Below are 13601 nucleotides of genomic sequence, written 5' to 3' on the forward strand. Positions count from 1 at the left end.
GTGACAGAAAGCTTTCCCTTAGAGCTGGCACCCTGAATTTGGACTTCTAGCCTCTTAGGATGTGAGAGAATACATCTGTCTTTGTTAAAGCCATCCACTTGTGGTATTTCTATTATAGCAGCATGAGATGACTAAGACAGCTAGGAATTGTTGAAACCAAGATTTGAACTCAGGATTATTGGGCTTCAAAGCCCTCATTATTCCTACAACACCTTGATGATAAGTTCTTAGGCACCACTGAGAGGGAAAGAGATAGAGAGAAAGACAAAGACAGAAAGCGAGAAACCAAGACTGTATTGTTGGACAACAACATCAAGTATGAGGAAAGATCAAAACTTGAAGGGGAAAATTTTCTCTTAACAAAGCTAATACAAATATTAAATAGAATAGTCAGGCAATGTTAAAGACCTAAAGGTTAGTAGTGCTCTAGCTGGTGATTGTATTCAAACCACCTTTTAGGTTTTCTCTTATGGAATGTGACCAAAGACTTTTGGCAAATGGCAAAGGGAGTGATTTTATTGACTGTTTCCTTTACACCTTTCTCTAAGCCCCTGAATGGGAACATAAGAGATGAATTAATGAAATATAGTAAATAATTTAAGTTATGACTTATTCTTTACAGCCAGTATTTCTTTTGACATTTTCTAAAAAGAAAAAAAAAGTGAACAAAAAACTTACCCCAGGATTCCAAACTGCCATTGGCATCAAAGGAACTAACACCAAACGGAAAGCTCCATTCATCGGCTTCCTGCTGGCCAACAATTTCTTCTGATAAGTGCTTGTGGAAGATCACTGTAAGACACGGTCATCCACATTTTCATTCTGTTTTCCCTGGTGGCAGCAGAATTGATTTTCTGAAACACATTCTTAGTGCTTTCTACACTATAAAATGTTAGACAAATGAAAGGTTTAATGCTAATAATGGCTCTCATTATTAGCAAAATGCTGTTTAGAGCAGTAATTCTCCCCCAAGGGGAGATTTTGCCCTCCAGGGTACATGTAGCAATGCCTAGAGATATTTTTAGTTGTCTCAATTGGTAGTGGGGGGTAATACTCGCATGTAATGGATAGAGAAATTGAAGAGGAATGGCATTGCATTCATCGTCAAAATGAACATTTCAAGATCCATCCTGAAGTACAATACTGTCAGTGATAGGATAATATCCATATGCCTACAAGGAAGATCAGTTAATATGACTATTATTCAAACTTACCCACCAACCACTAATGCTAAGATGAAGAAACTGAAGATTTTTACCAACTTCTACAGTCTGAAATTGATCAAATGTAATCAAGATGCATTGGTAATTACTGGTGTGTGGAATGTGAAAGTCAGAAACGAAGAAGGATTGGTAGTTGGAAAATATGGCCTTGGTGACAGAAATGGTGGTGGAGATTATATGACGGAATTTTGCAAGACCAATGACTTTTTCATTGCAAATATCTTTTTCCAACAACGTAAACAGCAACTATACATGTGCACCTTACTGGATGGAAAATATAGAAATCAAATCTACTACATCTGTGGAGAGACGATGATAAAACTCAAAATCATCAGTCAGAACAAGGCCAGGAGCCAGCTGTGGAACAGACTCTCAATTGCTCCCATGCAAGTGCAGGATGAAACTGAAGAAAATTAAATCAAATTTGTGAGAGCCAAAGTATGACCTTGAGTATATTCCACCAGAATTTGGAGACCATCACAAGAATAGATTTGACACATTGAACACTAATGACCTAACACTAGTAGAGTTCTGGAATGACATCAACAAACATCACACAGGAAGAAAGCAAGAGGTCATTAAAAAGACAGGAAACAAAGACCAAAAAGGATGTCAGGAGAGACTCTGAAACTTGATCTTGAATGCAGAAATGTTAAAGAAAATGAAGAAATAATGAAGTAAAAGAACTGAACAGAAGATTTCAAAGAGTGGTGAAGACAAAGGGAAGTATTATAATGAAACGTGCAAAGTCCTAAAGTTAGAAAGCCAAATGGGAAGAACACACTTGGCATTTCTCAAGCTGAAAGAAATGAAGAAAAAATTCAAGCCTCGAGTTGCAATATTGAAGGATTCTATGGGCAAAATATTGAATGTCACAGAACGCATCAAAAGAAGATGGAAGAAATACACAGAGTCACTGTACCAAAAAAGAATTAGTTGATGTTCAACCATTTCAGGAAGGAGCATATGATCTGGAACCAGTGGTACTGAAGGAAGAAGTCCAAGCTGCACTGAAGGCACTGGCAGAAAACAAGGCTCCAGGAGTTGACAGAATACCAACTGAGATGTTTCAACAAACAGATGCAGTTCTGGAGGTACTCAGTCATCTATGCCACTAAATTTGGAAGACAGCTACCTAGCTGACCAACTGGAAGAGATCCATATTTGTGCCCATTCTAAAGAAAAATGATCCAACAGAATGCGAAAATTATTGAACAATACCACTTGCCAGTAAAATTTTGCTGAGTATCATTCAAAAGAGGTTGCAGCAGTCCATGGACAGGGAACTGTCAGAAATTCAAGCCAGATCCAGGAGAGAATATGAAACAAGGGACTTAAAGTACTTACCAATGAAGATCAAAGACCACAGCCTTCATTATGTTTTACACCTCAATGTAAAGAAAACAAAAATCCTCACAACTGGACCAATAAGCAACATCATGATAAACTAAGAAAAGATTGAAGTTGGCAATAATTTCACTTTAATTAGATCCACAATTAACAGCCATGGAAGCAGCAGTCAAGAAATCAAACGATGTATTGCACTAGGCAACTCTGCTGCAAAAGAGATCTTTAAAGTGTTGAAAAGGAATGATGTCACTTTGAGGACTAAGGCAAGCCTAACCCAAGCCATAATATTTTCAATCGCCTCATACGCACGCAAAAGCTGGACAATGAATCGGGAAGACCAAAGAAGAATTAATGCCTTTGATTTATGGTGTTGTCGAAGAATATTGAATATACCATGCACTGCCAGAAGAACTAACAAATCTGTCTTGGGAGAAGTACAGCCAGAGTGCTCTTTGGAAGCGAGGATGCAAGACTTTGTCTTACATACTTTGGACATGTTATCAGGAGGGACCAGTACCTGGAGAAGGACATCATGCCTGGTAAAGTAGATGGTTAGTGAAAAACAATAACACCCTCAATGAGAAGGATTGACACAGTGGCTGCAACCATGGGCTCAAAAATAGCAACAATTGTGAGGATGGCACAGGACTGGACAGTGTTTTGTTCTGTTGTACATAGGGTCGCTATGAGTCTGAACCAGCTAGACAGCACCTAGCAACAACAAGAACCCTTATGGAAGTAGGGAAAAGCAGACGTATATGTAATAAGGATGGATTCGATAGATATAAGATTAACCTCAAGTCTGAGTCATTAAAACATCTCCAGGTAGGCTTTTGGTTTCTGCAGTTTCAGGGCAGCCTGCTTTCATCATTTTGGAAGTGTTGTCACGTCTCTGGAATTTTTTTTTTTGTCTTATCCCCAATTTTAGCACCTGTTCAACCGACAAAAATGAAAATAACTCTCTTTAAGCCTACTTTGCTAGGTACTAATTTCCTAAGCTTGCCTGTCTCCCTCATACATTATGTCTCCACTCATTGCCATTAATAGGTAAGTAATCTTCCAAACCACCTGTGGCCACACTTCAACACACCTTGAGAGGCTCTTGGAAAATGCATTTTAAATAAACTCATTAGCAGAATCTGTATGGTAATCAAATAACATGCTTAAAGGAACAGAAATCCTAAATAAAAAGTGAATCTGCTAGCAAAGCTTTCACTTTCTCTCACAAACCTGGAAGGTTCTTCCTGCAGATGGCCAGGGCGAAGGCTGGAAACTTCTCAGTGGTGCAGGCACTGCCCCCCAGACTTCGCTGAGATAGACAGTTACTGAAACAATGAATTAATGAATATTCATGACTTCCTAGCCAAGTCTGAATGTTTTAGCATAGTTCTACATTTTAGTAATAAATATGATGCAGGCTTACTATTTTAAAAATTAAATTATTCAGAAGAATTTGGAGTAAAAAATATAAACTCCCTTTACCCAGCTCCCCTACTTTCTACCCTCTTTAGAAGAAATGGAAATCCTGGTAGTATAGTGGTTAAGAGCTGTGGCTGCTAACCAAATGGTCGGCAGTTCAAGTCCACCAGGCACTCCTCAGAAACCTAATGGGGCAGTTCTCCTCTGTCCTCATAGGGTCGCTGGGTCGGAACTGACTTGATGACAACCGGTTTTGTCTTTTTTTGTTGTTTGTTTTGGTTAGAAGAAATCACTCTTAACAGGTTATTATGAAACCTTCCATATCAATTTTATATTTCTTTTTTTTTTTAATTTTTAATTTATTGTGCTTTAAGTGAAAGTTTACAAATCAAGTCAGTCTCTCATACAAAAAGCTATACACACCTTGCTATGTACTCCTAGCTGCTCTCCCCCTAATATGACAGCACACTTCTCCTCTCCACCCTGTATTCCCCACGTCCATTCAGCTAGCTCCTGTCCCCCTCTGCCTTCTCATCTCACCTCCAGACAGGAGCTGCCCACATAGTCTGTGTCTACTTGAGCCAGGAAGCCCACTCTTTACCAGTATCATTTTCTGTCTTATATCTAGTCCAATCCCTGTTTGAAGAGTTGGCTTCGGGAATGGTTCCAGTCTTGGGCTAACAGAGAGTCTGTGAACCATGACCTCTGGGTGTATTTGATCATTCGATAAATATTTATTATCTGAGTTTGGCTGCTGGGGTTAAAATAGTGAACAGAACAGATAAGGCTCCTGCCTTTAAGGACCTCGCCACTTGTCACATAAACCCACGCCCAAGCAATGCAGTCAGTGGAATGATTCTGGCCTGAGGTATTGATCCAAGTGAAAAACATGAGGGGCTCTGGGGGCTTCTGAGAAAGAAGGTAATCTGTTTTTCTGACAAAACCAGCATTTTTCTTGTATTCTAGTCAGCATGATATGTAGGGTATGATATGTAGATATGAAGCCTGAAACTGCCATAGCCATTCTGCCACCATGGGAGAAGTTAGCCTCAGGATAAGGTGACAATAAGGTAAGATAGGAAAGAAACTAGGACCTCAATGACATTGGTGGACTGCTGAATCAAACCAATCCTGAAACTCAGTGTGCTTCTAGACCTTCCAGTTACAGATGCCTACAGATATTTTTCATTGTTAAATCCAGTTTACATGCTCTGCTACTCATACTACAGAGTCAGATATTGTGGGACTATAACATTGTCTTGGAAGAAGTACAGCGAATGCTCCTTGGAAGTGAGGATGGCGAGACTTCATCTCATGTACTATGGACATGTTATCAGGAGGGAACAGTCCCTGGAGAAGGACATCATGTTTGTAAAGTAGAGGGTCAGCAGAAAAGAGGAAGATCCTCAATGAGATGGACTGACACAGTAGCTGAAACAATGGGCTCAAGCATAGCAATGATTGTGAGGATGGTGCAGGACCGGGCAGTGTTTTGTTCTGTGCGATTGCTATGAGTTGACAGCACCTAACAATAACAACAATAACATTTACATAAATATTTAAGTACTCCAAACTTATAAGTAAATGCTTTATCAAGAGTAGCTTCCCAATTGAACACTTTCAATGTTCACTTTTGACAAAATAAACAGGGATTGAGCTAGATATTCTCTGTGTCTACTTCCCAGATCTAAAAGCTTATGTCTCTTTGAAAAATCCAACTATAATTACATGAAATTTTTGAATTTTAGATGTTTCAAATATAAGCTTCAAGTGTCTTATGAAGCTATTGTGCTTTATGACAAACTTCCAATTTAGAGCAGATTCTGCCAGTCGTGATTTTATTCATATTTGTTGCTTTCGAAAGTGGAGAGAACAAGCTATAATTCTGGCAAGAGGGATGGAAAGGTAGACAAAGCTCATTAGCCTTATCAGACATTTGATAATTATAAACTAACCAACCGCTGTAAGATACAGGCATAAAGCCAACCTTTGATGTCTTTGGAAAACAAGCATTCCTACAACAATTTAAAACTTTAATCACACTTAACGTATCTTCAAGTACAAAGCATATAAATGTTCTTTCACCAATTCTGTCTGAATCCAGATTATTTTCCATAGGATTGTTAGTTAAGAAGCAGCTTCTACTATGCACCACATTTAAATAATGGGCTGGATTGTTGGCATATAATTTGGGAACTAATCAACAAAATGTTTACATACACTGAATGTACTCTGTCCTGAATTAACACTGTGGTTAGACTGTAGAAAGATTAACTACACCAAAGAAATATACTCATTAGTTTTTAATGATTGTAACGGGCAGATACCATAGCTTTAAATTGCTTTTCAAAGTCTGCTTTCTATTTTTATAATCAATTTTCTAACTAAACATTCATCATCAGGACGACAAATCATGTAAGTCATACACATATTTCTGTCTCCCTACGACAGACATTGATTTAGAAAGAAAAGACAAGATCCAACCTCCAGGAAACAGCTGGTCTCCTTAGATAAGGAAATCATTGAACTGGCTTTTAACGTTGTAAGAAAAAGGAGAGAGAAAGGGGAAAAAAAGAGATTTACTACAGGAGGAGACAACAATAACCTGAACTACCTGGATGAGACAACACAATTTATAATTCATACAATGTAACTTGATTATCACATTTCTAAATAGTCAATTTTAAACTCTAGGTTATGTTTGCTCCCAAATCAAATCTGCCAGCCTTGTCACTGATACAGTGAAACCTGTGAGGGCCAGAACTTGACAGCACTGCCTTGTTTTTCTGGGTCTTGCAAGTTTTCCACCTTTGACAAAGTGCACCCTTACCATTTTTCTATCACTCGTTTTAGTGGAAAATACTTGAGTTTTCCTTCTCTGACAAGTGTCCACCTTACACAAGTTCTGGCTTTTGCAGGTTTTACTGTAGCAAAATAAAACTTCCTGAGAAAAATCAGGTTGTCTGAAGGGGTTAAAATAGAACCGGTGAAATGCAATTTGGGGACATAATTAAGCTGCGAGACCTGACAAGCCACTCCTGAAGGCTCAGGCAGCATTACAGGTTTGAAGAAAGCTAAATGTCCAGGAAAACGCTTTATTTCCCTCTTCAACATAACCGTGTGTCACACAAAGATTTCATAGATATGGATACATGATGCTATTGGAATATCTTCAAATTTTCTGAGGCAATCAATGATGGGTAAGATTGGCCCAAACTACAGAAGTTTTAGAAACAAAAACCCAAAAACCCACTGCCGTCGGGTCAATTCTGACTCATAGCGACCCTACAGGACAGAGCTGAACTGCCCCGTAGAGTTTCCAAGGAATGCCTGGTGGATTTAAACTGCTGACCTCTTGGTTAGCAGCCATAGCTCTTAACCACTATGCCACCAGGGTTTCCTTTAGAAACAAAGGTACATTTAATTTTGGTTGCTAGGAATATCCCCTTCTAAGAAATTAGACATAAATCAGATTCTCCTTTTCTCAGTAAAAGTCTCTACTGGAAACTTCATGATGTCAACATTAAAAAAAAAAAAAATCTCTTCCATATTTAGAATTAAAATGTTGTTTTAAAAATAAAAAATGTAATTAATGAAAGACCATTTTTTTTTCCAGTCGTTTGGCTCTGTTTTAACAATAGATTTCATTGGTCAGCTTTTTAGACAACTCTGTAGAATTGGAGAACTTGGAAGTGCCTTCTCTTTCCTAATCTATGAAACGTTGGAGGCTTGGAAAAGGGAAATCCCACTGAGTATAGGAAAGACGATATTTAGAAACTTTTAATTAGCCCATCAATGCCTCCATGCTCTGCACAAACTACTAGGTGCAACGAAGAGAACAGGTGCTTATATTGTAGGTCATGCTGTTCATTCTCAGTATACATTTTGTTTTCTTATAACTCAAAGTGGTTTTAGGAAATATATTCCTAGGATTACAGAAAAAAATGGCTAATTTTCAATTAGCACAACTCCCGCATGGAGGAGTTCACTGGCATGGATAATACGAAGCAGGAGACAATTCCAAAATCCTTGTATTTGGGGATTATAATGTATTATATGATTTTAAAATAGATTTAATTTTCTAATTATATTTACCCTGCCTTAATACTAAACCAGGTTTGCCTTCCCAGGGTACACATCAACCATAACCTCTGAACGTTACAATGGTGAGAGAATCCTCCCTGGTATTTAAAAACAAAACAAAACAAAATGTTATGAATAAATACAAAATGGCTAATACTTATTTTTAGAGATAATTATAAAAGTGGAATTTATAATCATATTTTATTAAAAAACACATATGACATTAAACTTCAATATTAGTGATAGATTAGTAATGAAGTTATCCATAATCCTACCAAATACAATTGATATATTTTCACTCGAATTTGCGTGTCACCTTTCAAATCCATTATTTTATTTTATTGTACTTTAGATGAAGGTTTTATACATATTGTTTTATGACATCTGTTAACAACACAATGATATGTTAATACTCTCCCTTCTTGACCATGTGTTCCCTATTACCAGCTTTCCTGTCCCCTCCTGCCTTCTGGTCCTTGTCCCTGGGCTGGTGTGTCATTTTGTCTCATTTTGTTTTATGGGCCTGTCTAATCTTTGGCTGAAGGGTGAATCTCAGGAGTGACTTCATTACTGAACTGAAGGGGTGTCCAGGGGCCATACTCTCAGGGTTTCTCCAGTTTCCGTCAGGCCGGTAAGTCTGGTCTTTTTTCTGAGTCAGGACTTTGTTCTACATTTTTCTCGGGCTCTTTCCGGGACCCTCTATTGTGATTCCTGTCAAAGCAGTCAGTGGTGGCAGCTGGACTCACTCTGGTGGAGGCCATGGTAGATGTGGTCCATTAGTCCTTTGGACTAATCTTTCCCTTGTATCTTTAGTTTTCTTCATTCCCCCTTGCTCCCGAAGGGGTGACCTCAGACGCTACTCACCAAAGTAGAGTTCAGGACATTTTCTTTATAGACTATGTTATGCCAACTGAGCGAGCTGTTCCCTGAGACCATGGTCCCCACTGCCCTCAGCCCGGCAATTCAGCCTCACACGCATTCTTAATCCTTATTTACTTCGTTTTTAAAAGTGAGAAACTCATAAATAGAACATGAAAGAGACCTGGGGTGAATAATAAGGAAAAGAAAGAAGAGAAGCCACAGATGATGAAGGAGTGAAATAGAGAAAGGGATGGAAGAGAAAGTAAAATGAAAAGTCTGGGTAGAAAGAAGAGAGACCAAGAGATGGATAAACTGACATCATCAGAATTAGGGGATAAATTAAGGAAACAAGAGTCAGGTGATATTCCCCCCCCAAAAGAAACTATAAAAGGTCTCTCTCAGACATAAAAAAAGATGTTTGGAGGTGGACAGACCAGGGCTAGAATGAGGCTTTTATCTTTCTGCTCCATGTTCCAGCAAATAACTTCATGCTTATGGTCGTCTCATCATATGATTGCACCAACAATCCCATCCGAGTTGCAAGCTTAAAGATGGAGGAAAACCAGAAGGACGAAGAGCAGGGCCCTCCAAGTTGGATCAACTCCCTTTAAAAAGTCTTCCTGGGATTTGCACATGTTACTTACTCTTGAATCCCATTGGTCAGCACATGGTCACAGGTCAAATGCAGCTACAAGACAGGTTAGGGGATATAGTCTAAATCTGGGCAGCAATGTCAACAGCTAACATTAGGGCACCGTTACCAAAGATGAAAGGGAGAATGTTTGGTGGAGTAGACCACCAACCATTCTCAGTGCACTGCAAGTTACTGAGTTAGTGCAATCTCATCTGTACTAGAAAATAACAATCTGGACCCAGATTGACACTGATAAATCCTGACTCAGCCCCTTGTGAGTTATGAGGCCTTGTGCAAGATTCTGTGTTCAGTTGTCGTCTAAGGATTAAATGAATTAATGCATGCAAAGCACTTGGCACACAGGAAACTCAAGATATGCTAACTTGTGATGGTTTCTTTTCAAATGTTACTATATTCTAAAAATAATGGTTTGCTACACCCTGGAATTCCGTGGGTCTTAAATATGAGGGAAGAAATAATTTAGATTTTAAAAGGTTTCTTTAGGATCTGAACTGTGTTGGTCTATCTGGTAAAGATCTTCTAAAAGTCCAGTGACATTCAAAATTTATCAGGTTTTAAATTCCTTCTAGCAGTAACATTTTGTGATTCTTTGATTTTCTTATCTTTGTTATTTGAGAGATTAGGTAGGACTGCATCACTCCTAAATGCCTGAAGGTGATGTAACACTTGAAAATTGCATTTATTTCATGATGGTGGTACTTTATTTTAATGTCAGGTCTACTTTTTTGTAATCAACTTTGGGTGTAGTGGGATTAAAGCTCATAAGGACAAAAAAAAAAAAAAAACAGAGAGAGAGAGAGAGAAAGACATCCTTCAGAAACAAAAAGGTTGACCACTTTTAACCTGAACTGTTCTTATGAACTTGTGAGTCACTGACCAAGGCAGTAATAGCCCTGCTGTGATGGGGTTACCACTTCCTTCAGACCTACTGGTCAGACCTACTCCTCACCCAAGGAATCAATGATAATGCAGGCATTTGCTTAGCACATAGGTTGCCTCTTTTCATCTGCCTGCAATGTTGTGAGGTCCTGTATTATTCCCATGTCAACCACGGAAAAATGCAAAGTTCGGGAAGATGAGACCACTGACCTGAAATTCCAAAGTGGTGATTGGCTAAATCCAAACACAAATCTCAAGCAGCCTGGTCAAATACATCCCACCCTATTATTTTCCATCAAAATCAACCTCTAAAAGTGGACTTGAAGGGACTTTAATGGAGGCCCAGTCAGTGAGAGAGAGACCTTATCTCCAGCTATAGGAGGGGAGTTTGGCCTTCTCCGAGGGCCTAGAGAGAACACATTGTTTTAGTCAGGTCAAGAAGGGGCCTTTTTGTTTGCAGAACTGGTGACCAATACTTCAGTGGGCATCTCGACCAAGTGTTGATACGTGTAGGGGATTGGTTTGGTGGATTTGTTTTTGAAAGGGAAGGGAATTGTTTTATTTTGGCCACAGGAAAATGACTTATTGCTGCTTTGTACTGCACATGTGTGGTGTATGCACGTGTATACATAAGTTTGGAATTACCCAGGACAGGGAGAAATGAAGCAGATGGCAAAGACGTCGGCAGAGTGTCTGATGACCAGTAACTTTTCTCATGGAAGATCACAGAAGTCTAGAAGCTGAAGAGCTAGGTTCCTGAAGAACTGTAAAACTAAGGGAATAAGCAAAGCTACTTTTAGAAGACAAAATACTGAGCATACTTTTTAAATCAATCTCCAGGGGAAAGAATTCCACTAATTAGGAAGTGTGGGTGTGTAATGCTCTCACTTATTCAACAGACTTGTTTTAAGTACTTACTATTCATCTATGCCAAGAAGTATGGAAGAGAGCTTCCTGGTCAACTGATTGGAAGAGATCCATATTCATGCCTATTCCCAAGAAAGGTGATCCAACCGAATGTGGAAATTATAGAACAATATCATTAATATCACACGCAAGCAAAATTCTGCTGAAGATCATTCAAAAACGGCTGCAGCGGTATATCCACAGGGAACTGCCAGAAGTTCTGGCCGGTTTCAGAAGAGGACGTGGAACCAGAGATATCATTGCTGATGTCAGATGGATCCTGGCTGAAAGCAGAGAATACCAGAAGGGTGTTTACCTGTGTTTTATTGACTATGCAAAGATATTTGACTCTGTGGATCATAACAAACTATGGATAACCCTGCAAAGAATGGGAATTCCAGAACACTTAATCGTGCTCATGAGGCACCTTTACATAGATCAAGAGGCAGTTGTTCAGACGGAACAAGGGGAAACTGATTGGTTTAAAGTCAGGAAAGGTGTGCATCAGGGTTGTATTCTTTCACCATACCTATTTAATCTGTATGCTGAACAAATATTAGGAGAAGCTGGACTATATGAAGAAGAACGGGGCATCAAGATTGGAGGAAGACTCATTAACAACCTGTGTTATGCAGATGACACAACCTTGCTTGCTGAAAGTGAAGAGGAATTGAAGCACTTACTAATGAAGATCAAAGATCACAGCCTTCAGTATGGATTACACCTCAACATAAAGAAAACCAAAATCCTCACAACTGGACCAATGAGCAACATCATGATAAACGGAGAAAAGATTAAAGTTGTCAAGGATTTCATTTTACTCAGATCCGCAATCAACAGCCATGGAAACAGCAGTCAAGAAATCATAAAACACATTGCATTGGGCAAATCTGCTGCAAAAGACCTCTTCAAAGTGTTGGAGGGCAAAGATGTCACCCTGAAGACTAAGGTATGCCTGACCCAAGCCATGGTATTTTCAGTCGCATCATATGCATGTGAAAGGTGGACAATGAATAAGGAAGACCGAAGAAGAGTTGACGCCTTTGAATTGTGGTGTTGGCGAAGAATATTGAATATACCATGGACCGCCAAAAGAACGAACAAACCTGTCTTAGAAGAAGTACAACCAGAATGCTCCTTAGAAGCAAGGATGGTGAGACTGTGTGTTACATACTTTGGACATGTTGTCAGGAGGGATCAGTCCCTGGAGAAGGACATCATGCTTGGCAGAGTACAGGGTCAGTGGAAAAGAGGAAGACCCTCAACGAGGTGGATTGACACAGTGGCTGCAACAATGAGCTCAAGCATAACAATGATTGTGAGGATGGCGCAGGACCGGGCAGTGTTTCGTTCTGTTGTACATAGGGCTGCTATGAATTGGAACTGACTGGACAGCATCTAACAACAACACTACGTGCTACACCAACTTGGGAAACACTGCCGCCTATGTTCTGCATTAGGTTTTCAAAAATCCTACACTGGGGAATATCAGAGTTCTATGTCTAGAACATATATGTCTAGGGTTGGGGTGGCGCAAACCGTTAATGTGCTCAGCTGTTAACCAAATAGTCAGAGGTTTGAATTCACCCAGAGGTGCCTGGGAAGAAAGGCCTGACAATCTACTTCTGAAAAAGCCATGGAGCACATTTCCAGTCTAACATACATGGGGTTGCGATGAGTCAGAGTTGACTCAAGGGCAACTGGTATTTCTAGGGTAAGGCATAGTTTTTGTGCTTTAGTTACGTATAATCGAGAAGACATTAACAGCACACATGGATTTCTCTATATAAAAAGGGAATATTTCTGTACCAGTAATGTGTAGGACTGAAATTAAAATGACCAAAACAATCCATTATAATTGCCCAAGCTTATTATATGGGTGAGGGAAGAGTAGGGAGTAAATAAGTATAATCCAAATGTCAGCAGAATTCCCCTGATCTTTGAGTTATCGATAAAGTAACAATACTGATACTAGTAGTAATTATAAATAAATAAAAGCTTTATTTGTGCTTACAATACCAGTCCCTGTTCTAAGTGCTTTGTGTGCCTTATTTAACCCTCTTACCACCCCTTTCAATGATGAAGGAATAATTATCTACATTATACACCCTACTTTACAGATAAGGACACAGGGTAGTTAAGTAAGGGGAAGAGATGAGATTTGAACCAATTGCAAATTGTGTTAAATCACACTTCATTCCTATTGATTTCTCCAGGAATTTTTG

The sequence above is a fragment of the Loxodonta africana genome, chromosome 4 (genome assembly GCF_030014295.1).
Source record: "Loxodonta africana isolate mLoxAfr1 chromosome 4, mLoxAfr1.hap2, whole genome shotgun sequence".
Lineage (NCBI taxonomy): Eukaryota > Metazoa > Chordata > Mammalia > Proboscidea > Elephantidae > Loxodonta > Loxodonta africana.